The 12,283-nt window shown below is 36.0% G+C and overlaps 1 protein-coding gene across 3 annotated transcripts in view; it reads left to right on the forward strand.

Moving 5' to 3' along the window:
• LOC122792090 (gap junction beta-3 protein-like) overlaps window positions 1-12,283 on the forward strand; it is a 431,372-nt gene that overhangs the window by 285,603 nt on the left and 133,486 nt on the right. For all 3 annotated transcript variants that reach the window (XM_044059881.1, XM_044059880.1, XR_006363285.1), the window contains exon 2: window positions 4,024-4,217. The gene's annotated coding sequence lies outside the window, so the exon portion shown is untranslated. The remainder of the gene's footprint in view (window positions 1-4,023; window positions 4,218-12,283) is intronic.

Below are 12,283 nucleotides of genomic sequence, written 5' to 3' on the forward strand. Positions count from 1 at the left end.
CTGAGGGTCTGTCAACAATGACAGTTTTGATAGCATGTTAACAAATGAAGATTTCTGTAGACATTGAAGTGCCCCAGTCCAGGCTGATGCCATAGGCATGATCATCCAGCATGCAACCAGAATATGGTCTCATCTGTGTAAGTGACCTAGGTCTTCATGCAGTCTTTCCCTGCTCTGCATGAACATTATTAATCAGTGGGGTGGGGATGCCCTAATTTTAGTACTCTTCTTTAGCGGAGTACTTCCTGTATGTGCCCATAATGGTTTAATTATTTCTTAAAATTTCTTATGGAGCAAGAAATTCTGCATTACACAAACAAGACAGTAAATAACTTACATGCTCATAGGCTGGTCCTTTTGTTGAGGATGAATGCCACCTTGCAGGGGTTATTAAATATCTAATACAGTTATTCTAGCTAGGCTTCATTTCCTAATAGAGCCCCACCATGAGTACTTGAAGCCAAGGTTGTGCAGTGCACGATTTCTTAGCTGAAACGTTTTTGTGTATTTAGTACTTCCTGGTAAGATTGCACACCATTTATTATATGGAGCTGTTTTTATCCAGAATTGTAAATCTTTTGAATATGCGGCCTTAGGGATTAACTATATTACCAAACATTCGACTGCTTTTTGCAAAATCACTGTATTTGTTTCATGTTTATTATCCTTTTTATTTTTTGATTGTTGTAAGAGTGATCTGTGAAACAAGTTTCAAAAAACAAATGTTTGCTTTATTGTCAATTTTATGTCTTTGTAACTCTAGATGCTTTGTGTATAGTCTGATATCTTTCCCATGTTCGCATATATAATATTGTCTCCTACATGCCATATCTACTTTTACTAACCTATATTCATCTCAGCTTACCAAACTGGAGCAATATTCTAATAAAACTGCAAAGTTTGAACGTAACCATATTAACTAAACATATCCCTCAACTGATTTGAGCTATTTAGTATATTATCCTCCACTCACCTTAATACTGCCCACAACATCCACTATACCACAGAAAGTTGCCCTGCCACCAGCCAGTTATTAAGCTAGTGTACACCCTCATAGAACTGTGCTCACTGAATCAGCACCTAGCATTCCCTCAAAAATCTAAAATTCAAAACAGTCACTGGCTTTAACCCTGTTTACATTGCTGGAACTCAGTCACAGCATATAGCAGAACTGACATATCCCATTTAAATTCTCTTTGGAAAACACACCTAGGAACAAAATGGTCTTGCACTTTTAAGAACCCCATTTATTAACCCCCTTCTTATTCAGACTATCACCTCATCTATATTTCAAAATCTCAGTGAAAGTTTATCAGCAGAATGGTCCTTCCTTTATACCAGTCCCATTATTAAGTTCCCCCTCTTTTGAAAGTGAACAAGTATAGGTTCATAGTTTAGTACTAAGCTAACTGCCCTTGCAAGCCATTTTTAAGCCTAGCCAATTATCCCTTCTGAGACTCAAACCCTGCACCTTGTGTTTGTAAGGCAAACACCATAGGCATTGAGCCACCCTCACAAAATTTTTTATTTTAATAATCTCCTAGTTTCAGATCTCAAAGGTTTGACTGTTTGGGTAAAATATGGATATGCCTCATTTGCTATCTGAATGCTAACATTAAAATGTGACTGTATATGCACACTGTAAAACAATGCTGAATGTTCAATAGATAAGTGTGAGCTTAACATGCTGACTGTAATATATAATGTATATGACATGCTGATTACTTGTTAAATTATATATACCTCAGTGTCCTATTGTATATTTTTACTGTTAATGCATGTTATCCCCACTGTACCACAATCTCAGCAACAGCCATTCGGTCATGTTTTTTTTTTGTTTGTTTTGTTTTTTTTGAGCTCACTTTAGCGAAAGTGCATTTTCGGTAAAAATGCACTTTCACAAAAGTGTGTTCACCTGTTTTAGTTTCATTGAAATGAGCTTTCGCTCAACAGACCTAGACCCATATATGTATATACATATATATATATCTATGTATATATATATATATATATATATATATATATATATATATATATATATATATATACAAACACACACACACACACACACACACACACACACACACACACACACACACACACACACACACACACATATACCGGTACCGTTTCATAAATGTGTGTCAGGGTGCTTGCTTCTCCCTCTCACCCTATTTGTTTAACATTGGAGTAAAAAATGTTTTCAACATTTTAAGTTCCCAGCATTATGACATACACCCCACAAACCATTCCACAATGTTTTAATAATTTTATGATTCACCCATTGCCAGGAATACTGTTATCTAAGACAATGCTTACTGGCCCATAGCCAAGATTAACCACCTACCAAAAATGCTAGAAAAAGTGGTTTATGGACAAATTTTAGATTACATTCAAAAAATGTCATCCTTTCATAGAGACAATAAGAATTTAGACTCAAATTTAATATCGACAGTCCAAAACTACCTAACAAAAGAGATATTCACAAACATTGGAAAGGGTCATCTGACTGGTGCTGTTTTCATAGATCAGAAAAAGAGCATTTTAAGCAGTCAATCATGACATTTTACTACAAGGCTACCTAATGCACAGGACATTTACTGCTTCTGCTAATACCTTGCATACCGACAATACTACCCTAAAGACAGGAGTCCCATAAAGCTCTGTTCTAGGCCCATTCTATTTTCACTGTTCATTAATGATTCTTCAGGGGATTGCCTAGCATAAGCTATTTGCTTATGCAGATGACATAGTCATCTCTAAAGCAGACAGATGTTCAAAAACAATATTAGTTCTGCCTTGAAAAATGATCTGGAATTGGCCGCAAAAAAAAGCAGTGTAAGAACATTCAGAAATCTTCTCTAATGCTCCTAGATACCAAACATAAACTTGCTACTACCACATGAGTCTCCCCCTTTTACAGACCTAAGTGGACAGCTGTTATCCATAGTACCCCACCAAAGATATCCTGGCCTGATTGGAGATCAGATCTTATCTTTTCTCCTACATGTTGAAGTGCAGTTCTATACAGTACTAACACATTTTAAATCGACTCATAAAATCTGACAGCTTTATAGAGCAGAAGCCAGGCAGACCATTGCTGTTAGTTTACCACTGTCTTACCTGTGACATCTTTACTTTCAAATCAAAGCACAAATGTTCAAACAGAAAGCAAAATATTAATGTATTCACTTAAGGCCCAGTACAGAACATCATTTTGAAACCTTATTAAAGATTAATTGTTTTCCTGTCACAGACAGAGCCACCTTCCCTTTAAATGCCCTTACATCATAGCTACTGCCTCTTACTTAATAACAAAATGCAAATAAAAACTGCATGTTGTGATATCAAGTATGTCTTTACATAAACTTTCTTTCACCAAGGCTATGATTGAAAAAGCATTTGCTGAAATAGCCCCTGAAGGATGTAATGATTTGCCAGAAAAAAATGGGGAAACCGCAGTTCTAAACAATTTATAAGATCATCTAATAGTAGCAAATAAATGTGTTGTTTTGTTAAACCTGACTAAAACATAGTCAGTGAACCCAACTACGTTAATCTGTACCCAGTAATTGTTATGCTACCACTGTATGATAATTTGTACATTTGTGCATTAAGTATATTCTTTCAAGCTATTATTAATATTGCCATAGATATAGACTCAACTTGCATTACCTATGTCTATTACCATTTTCACCTGCTGTTTCACATAATTAAAAGTTACACAGTCACAGCTACTTGTTTCACTGTTGCAACTTCTTTAACTATATTAGTTTGACTGTATTAGTGTCCTCACTTTGCTCCACACAGACTTTATACTCTGTATAGTAAATAGTGAAACTCATTGCATTTAATTCATACTGCCTATATTTGCTTATGTCTGTTATACTTTCTCTAAAGGTCTAAGATGTGCCTGAAAAGGGTCCTTCAATAAATGCACTTATCTGCTTAAAAATAAATAAATAAACAAATACATAAATAAACAAATGTTCTTACCAGTTTCTTTATTTGTTCTTTCCTTAGTACTCCTATACATCTCATGCATCCTAAGCTCTCTTGCCTAAGTGGCTCAGTGTGCACCACAGAAATAATCCTGCTGCCTTCACAGAAGATCAACAACTCAACATAGCAAGTGTTATCCACTTAGGATATATCTGTGGGGTCAAAGTGTAAACAGAGATAAAGTCTCTGATGTGTCTTAACCTTCCCCCTTGGAGGTATGTATCAGTGTTTACATTCTACATAATTGTGTTTGTAATATGGGGAGAATGGGGATTACACTTAGAAATCAGCAAAAGATAACCTTGTTATACACCTTTATGATGTTACAAGAGTACATAACAAAGCTTTTATGCAATTTTAAGGTTGTTATTAGTGAGCTTCTTGTTACAACACAGACAGCATCCATCACTGAACTGTACAGGATAAACTTGATAGATATGGAAGTCATAAAACAAAAATAAGGCACTCTGGAGTTTCTTAACAGCTTTTAAAGCCAATGATTGATAAATGTGAACTCTTGTCTGAGTTGGAACCCAGGGCACACACACACACACACACACACACACACACACACACACACACACACACAGACACACTCTCTCTACATGTGCTTGCAACTACCACTGACCAGTAAGGAATCTCATACCTCATTTCCCTCAAGAGCAGTTACTCTTTTCAACTAGAAAGCCATCATTATGGTGATTTTTTTGAATATACAAGTATTTATACAGAACAATACTATGTTACACGCTGGTTTACAAAGTCGATTGAACATGTGGGAGAAACAGACAAATGTAGGTTTTGTCAAACCGAATTAGAAACAGTCGCACAACTCATTGCTGGTTGTGACATAAAAATGGCAGAAGGACTTTATACTGAAAGGCATAATAATGTGGCAAGACTGTTGCATTGGGGATTGTGCAAACATTACACTATTGAAGTGGCTGAAAAACACTGAAAATGAGCCACAAAGCATCATAAAAAAATGATGGTCTACATCACATGGGATCATCCACTGCCAACAGTTCAAAAGATAGATGCTAGAAAACCAGATATAGTGGTCCAAGAAAAGAAGACAAAAATAGCATTGATCATTGAAATTGCCACACCCAGTGACTACAGTGTCCTCCATACAGAGAGACACAAAGTTATAAAATATCAGGATTTGCAAGCAGAAATGAGAGCAATGTGGAAAAAAAGATACCCAGATAGTTCCAATAGTAGTAGGAGCAATGGGTCTTATATAGAACAGTCTACAATCATATTTAGAGATGTTACCAATACATGTAACTCTGTACGAATTGCAGAAGGAATCATTACTGGGCATGTTGTGGGTGCTTCGAAGACCACTTTTGGCTGACATCAAAGAGTGAACAATACTAATTTCATGAACTTTAATCATACTTTGACTTAGGAATGGGGTCCATTCCTATCATGGTATTAGAAGCCCAAAAGATTTAGAGAAATTAAAAAAGGGAGAGACAATAGTAAGTTCATAGTTGTTCTGTCAGTCCCAGACAAGGGACAGTGTATTCCTTTCCTGTTAAGTTGTTAATACAGTACCAGCTTCACAGCAGTTCCTCACTAAAAAATGTAAAGTCTGTAAGAGAATTGGGCAAGCTTATGATGATGTTTACCTCTTACAGTAAACCATGTTAAAGACAGGAGAAATATCTAAACTTTTAGTTAAATGTCTTGCTTCTGGTGCATTTAACAAAAGCAGCAGAAAAAACAATGGCATTTTGATTTTGATAAAAAAAATCCTTAGCTTGGAAAATCATCAGTAAGTGCAGAGGCAGGCGATGATAACCAGGTACTGGAAACTTTCTGTACTACTTAAGTTTACAGTTGTTAGTCATTTTCAGTCACAAAATTCCAGCACCTGAAAGGCTGTTTAGCAATAGCACCATGATTTTTTAATTCATTAATTTAATGATGCCACCATTAACCTATTCAGGGTCACATGGTAGCTGCAGCTCCTCTGCACCTGCCATGAACAGACATAAGACAGAGAACCAGTCCTGTGGAAGAGTGCTGACCATCAGTCCATCACAAGATACGCCCACATACTAAATCACACACACACACACACACACACACACACACACACACACACACACACACACACACACACACACACATATACCTTATACACACCTATGGAAAATGTAGATCACCTGTATCAGAATGCCTTTGAGATGTTGGAGGAAAGAGAAGATTCTGGTGAAAACCTACTTTGACAGAGAGACAAGGTGCAGTCACCAAATATAAAGCACTGTAGCCAGGAATCAAACCAAAGAAGCAAGTACTATGGGGAAGTGGTACTGTACCACTAACACACCCAAACCACAGAGATATGGTGACTAATGGCATTTGATGGTAAGGACAATACTATATTAGATTAAATTCTTGATATTGCTAGGGACATAGTGAAGTCCACAATGGCCAAGCATCAAGAGCCTGTTTCCTGTTTGAACATTTTCAACATCTCTGATGCTTTGAGGACCCTTCATTCAGAAACCAGAGAATCACATATTTTGCCCAGGAGGGCACATGGATATTTTCTTCTGATAACTACTTTTTTAGACATTGTTCTAGCCTCTAGTATACATCAACAGTTTACTTCTGATCATGACAACCAGTGCTAGTATATTGAAATAGTTAGTTCTAGCTTTCTGAAGGCTTGGTCCATTCTTACTAAAGGACAGTTATACATTTAGTAAGTCAAACATGTAGATAAAGGAATTTAAATGGCTATTTTAAAGAAAATAGCCTAGTAGGTAAGCCTCTAGTCCCTGACAAGATTAATCAGGTAGCACAAGTAAATGACCTTAAAGAGGAACAACTAAAAACATTTCATAGCATATAAAGCTGGTATACTGTAAGCCATGCTAGGAGTAAATTGACAGGGATATTGTGATTGTATAGACAAGTTAGACTCAAAACTAGATATCCAGGCAGATTTATTCCCTAAATAGTTTGCTAATAAGACACATGCACATGATCTCATAGATAGAATGAATGAATGAATTTATAAAGTTTAATATTTCTCTATATAAATCCTTCTCAGTCCCCACTAGTTATTAGAACTTGGTATCCTATTAAGCACTTTTACTCCCACATTACTGATAACTGTAGTAATCCTGAATACCCTGTTGAATGAGGTGAGACTTTAATTGTAATTCAAAATTTTACCAGCAAAAAATCCCAGGAAACAAGTGCCTGCCAATAATGTATGCAAAATAAAAGGCCCCCTTCTACTGGTTGGACCCTTGAATGAAATGAAGCTGGAGGTTTTTGAAATAAGTTTCTTACCTCCCATGAACGGATGTAACCTGCCTGGAAAATCTGGGTCTAAATAAGGACTTTGTTCCAGATTTCCACCCAATTCACTGTTACAGACTGACATTCAAACATTAGCCAAAAGTATGTCTTAACAATGTTTCGTCTAGAAATATTCCAACTTATTTCTTTTGCTCAGATTGGGTTCCTTACAGGAGAATGATCACTAGACCACTATGGCTTTCTCTTTTCTCACACTCAGCAAGTTCAATCACTCCATATACCATACAGCCTTATTTTTAGATATAGGAAAGACTTTTAGCATTTTAAAATAAAAATTCTTGTAAAAGATCCAGGAAATTTTCAGTCCAGCCACCATTACACTAAATGCATTTCCATCCAATGCCGCAAAGTGCTGACAAGATTACTTATTGTATAGAAACTGAGTCTCCTGCCTTTAGCATGACCAGGTGCACCAATAAAGGGTTCTGTCTATTCCCCTATCAAGGCTATTTGTAGAAGTCCTTAAGGACCAAGACATTTTAGAAGATCCCAAAATAGAACTGTTTTCAACTATTTGTGAAAGACATGTCAGTGTCATCAGAGATACTGTAAACTGTTACAGGTAAATACTTAGCAATGTAATAATTTGGCTGTATCTCCAATTTCAGTCTCAGTGAAAATATATCAGTTCAGCCCAGGCTGAACTCCATTCCTATAGTAGGGGATATTCTTTTTTCAACATGCTGCTGATGAGCAGAAATTCATATTCCTTTTAATTTTAGTTAAATTGCGATTTCTGACCAAGGACAACTCTAACGTATTGATCCTTCCATCTCTTTCTAATTAGTTGAGTCATATCCTATAGATCCAGCTAACTTATTATAGAGACTCAGCTGGCCAGACTCGTCTACATATATAAATTGTCAAGTAATACTTGTTTCTTAACTGATTCAATATCTAAAACTCCAGAGGCACAATGAGTGTGACTTTTTTGAGAACTTGCTGACAACAGTGTTGTGCAATAAACAGAATCTCAATACATAAAAGCTTTCCAACTTTTAGGAAAATAGGTTGATTCCAAAAAATTATTTCCTAAATATACTAATGGTCTACTAAATGAGACACATTTGGAGAACATTTCTTTAAGATGAGCTTTCAGGCTAGCTATCTTATAATAAAGACCAAGTCAGAGCACTGTAGTTAGATCAGTAACTGGGTGCAGTCCTTGGTAAGCCTATAGCTTTTAACTCCTGGCTTCAAGAACCCAACCACACACATCAGAGCCAAGGAAACTGATAGAAGGATACTATGCTGACTGCAAGAGATGTAGAAATCTGGAAGATGTACATGTGTGCATATTCTAAAAATGTACACCTCTAGAATGTGATCTACTTTGTTTAATTGAATACTATAATATATAGAAAAATCCAGCTAACATTGCTGTATGTTACTGCCTGGAAATTCTGTTAAGATGTGAGACATTTTCTGCTGATATCATACAATTTAATATAGTAATGGCCCACATTTCCTTAAACATTACTTCTGGAAAATGGAAAAGCTAATTTCCTCCCAAGGTTTATCAGACAGACTTGGAAAATCAATGCATAAACTTAGCTTTTCTAAAAGATAAACTCCTTCTTTTACAACCCTACCAAAATCGTTCTGCCTCAAACTCAAATTCAGAGTATAGTAGTCCAATGGATCAGACCAATATAAATATTTTGTCTTCATGCCCCCTTAAATATTTATTTGTTTATTAGCCAAGTAAGTGTTTGTCCGAGGAAACACAAACAATATATATTAGTAGAGTTCAGAAAAAATATTATTTGGCATGGACTTCATTAAGTGGAACTGGAATGCAGTTATGTAGCTAAATAATGGCATAATGGTTAAGGTGTTTACCTCATGAACACAAGGTGCACGGTTTGATTCTCACATGGGGTAATTGGCTAGGCTTGAAATGGCCCACAAGGGTAATTAGCCTAGTACTAACCTATGAAGTATATGACATAGTTCAAATTGTAGCATTTACATATGTATTAAGAGAAAATGGTAGATAATTACAAAGTATTTTGGTACTAAATGTAAGAAAGGTAACAGTGATATTCAAGAGATCAGTTAGATGATCCATGAGTTGGGATAAGAAGGAAGACAATATTCAGCTATTTCTAATGTGTTACAAAAGGGAATTCAAAGTACAGTGTCTATTTTACAGAATGATCTTTTAGTTGATGACAGAATGAATATGAGACTTCTTAGAGTAGATGATTTTGAGTTTAGTCACCAAAGAAGCTATTGGTGGGTATGTATTTTAGATTATATTCTAAGATTTTTTTTTTAGTGGTACAGGTATAGTCGCCACTACTGTTTTCACTTTTTCTTTCTATAGTGTTGCTAAGCCCATGTATTCATAAACATAAAACACAGTTCTGTACAATAATTGTGCATGACACTGCTTCTCTGTGCCTGGCTTGGACATCTATGACTATGAGACTTTAGATTGTGATATAAGTTTTTTTTTTGTTGTTTTTTTTTTTTTTTTTTTTTTTTTTGCACTTGCTCTAATATCTCAGTGCTATGTGCTGTATTTATTGAATTGGTTGAATTTATTACTGTTTTGCAACCCACACTTGTTAAACAAATATCATCTCTTTGTACTGTACTGGTCTTAGGTCGTTTCAAAAGTATTCTTATATTTCTTAATCTCCTCTGATATTGCAAAAGCTGTTCTGAGTTTGCCAAAGTATTTCTAAGTTTTCCAAAGTTTTTCTGTATTTATAGAAGCTATTCTGCATTTGCACATGTTTTTAGGTATTTGTAAACATTTTGCAGTGTGTGTTAACTTATTTCCAAGGATTTCTGACACTGCAGGAAGCTCTGCCTTTTGTTGCAAAGCATTTGTTACTACACTTGAGCTCAAAACAGTTTGTTTTACATTAAGGGGGTTTTCCTGCACTCTGGTGGGAGCAGAGGGCTGATTCAACCCATCCAAGTTGGGAACTGCTAGTTGAAGGTTATTGTGTGTTTATCTGATTGGCCTGAGGGCTTAAATGTGTAAAGGTCTTTCATCCTCCTGGTATAAAATCCTTACATTTTTGTGAGACTGTGCTTATTTATTCAGAGTTTTCCTGTGACTGGCTTGGATATCTGTGACTAAAAGACCTTTGATTGCCTCTAAAACCATCTGTGGACCTGCAAAGCCAATATAAGTATATATATATATATATATATATATATATATATATATATATATATATATATATATATATATGGTTCCCATTCAGAAGCCTGAAACATCATAAGCCTGAAAATCAAAATCCTGAAACCAAAAGCCTGAAAATTCAGAATCCTGAAAACTCAAAATCCTGAAAGCCCAAAATCCTGAAAGCCCAAAATCCTGAAACTCAAAATCCTGAAAACACAAAATAGACATACTGATGTCATTGTGGCTTTGCTATTGTTAGCCCTGTGGTGTTAGGTCATGCGTTGGGGTCAGGTAAGTGTGCGGTTGGTTTTATGTTAGGGTTAGGGCGGTTTAAGTGAGTTAGGGTTAGGGCAGGTTAGGCATGTATGCAATAGTGACAAATATTGGGGTTAGAGGCGGTTTAAGTGAGTTAGGGTTAGGGCGCGGCTCAGGTGAGTGTGCAATAGTGACGGACCTTAGGGTTAGGGTTAGGGTCAGGGTCAGTTGGTAGATATTAGTGTCTTTATAGTGACATATTAGCATTATTTGTGTTTTCAGGATTTTGAGTTTCAGGATTTTGGGCTTTCAGGATTTTGGGCTTTCAGGATTTTGAGTTTTCAGGATTCTGAATTTTCAGGCTTTTGGTTTCAGGATTTTGATTTTCAGGCTTATGATGTTTCAGGCTTCTGAATGGGAACCATATATATACATATACATATATATTTTTTTGCACTTATTCTATATATCTCAGTGTTATTTAACACTTCTGTGCTGCATTTATTGATTTTGTTGAATTTATCACTGTTTTTCTGCCTACACTTTTTTCAGTCTGCACTTGTTAAACACAATCTGTTTCTTACTGTATTGCTCTTAGGTCATTTTAACAGTATTCTGACATTTTCTAACCTCCTCCAATACTGCAAAAGCTGTTCTGAGTTTGCCAAAATATTTCTAAGTTTTGCAAAGTTTTTTCTGTGTTTGTAGAAGTTATCCTATGATTGTGTACTTTTTCTGTATTAACGAACATTTCTCATGGTTTGTGAACTTATTTCCAAGGATTTCTAATACTGCAGGTCTGCCTTTTGTTGCAAGGCATTTGTTACTGGACCTAAGCTCAAATCCAGTTTGTTTTAAATTAAGATGTTTTTTTTTTCTGATGGGAGCAGAAGGGTTATTCAATCCATCTGAGTTGGGAACTGCTGGTGGAAGGATTATTGTATGTTTATCTAATTGGCTTGGGGGTGTAACTGTATAAAAGGCTTTCATGTTGCTGGTATAAAAGTCTTACATTTTTTTGTGATATTGTGATCATTACTTCAGAGCTTCCCTGTTCCTAGCTTGAGCAGCTATGACTACAAGACCTTGGATTGCTTCTAAAAACATCTGTGGATCCACAAATCTGATATACGTTTTCTTTTCACTTGCTCTATCTCAATGTGGTTTAACACTTCTGTGCTGAATTTATTGATGAATTTGTTACTGCACTTGAGCTCAAAACCAGTTACCCATGCCTTGTATATAAGCAAACCACTCCAGTTTAAAATCCTGTATAGGAAATGCTCTCCATATTCTCCCACTGTTCATAGCTGCTGAAAGAGCTCTCAGATTCCATAGAGGACAGCACCACTGCAGGTCATCTAATAGTATACTACTAAATGCTCTCACTTAGACCTTTAAGTGACTGTCTCCTACTCCTTCCCATTTACTAAGAATCTGGTATAATGGATAGGTGCTTCCCTGTCATCTCTGTTTCTGGCCTAGTGGATATGGACATCCTGAGGCAATGTATTAACTGCCTCGTGTTCACTGACA

The sequence above is a fragment of the Protopterus annectens genome, chromosome 1.part2, assembly GCF_019279795.1.
Source record: "Protopterus annectens isolate FY-2018-M chromosome 1.part2, PAN1.0, whole genome shotgun sequence".
NCBI classification, from domain to species: Eukaryota; Metazoa; Chordata; order Ceratodontiformes; family Protopteridae; genus Protopterus; species Protopterus annectens.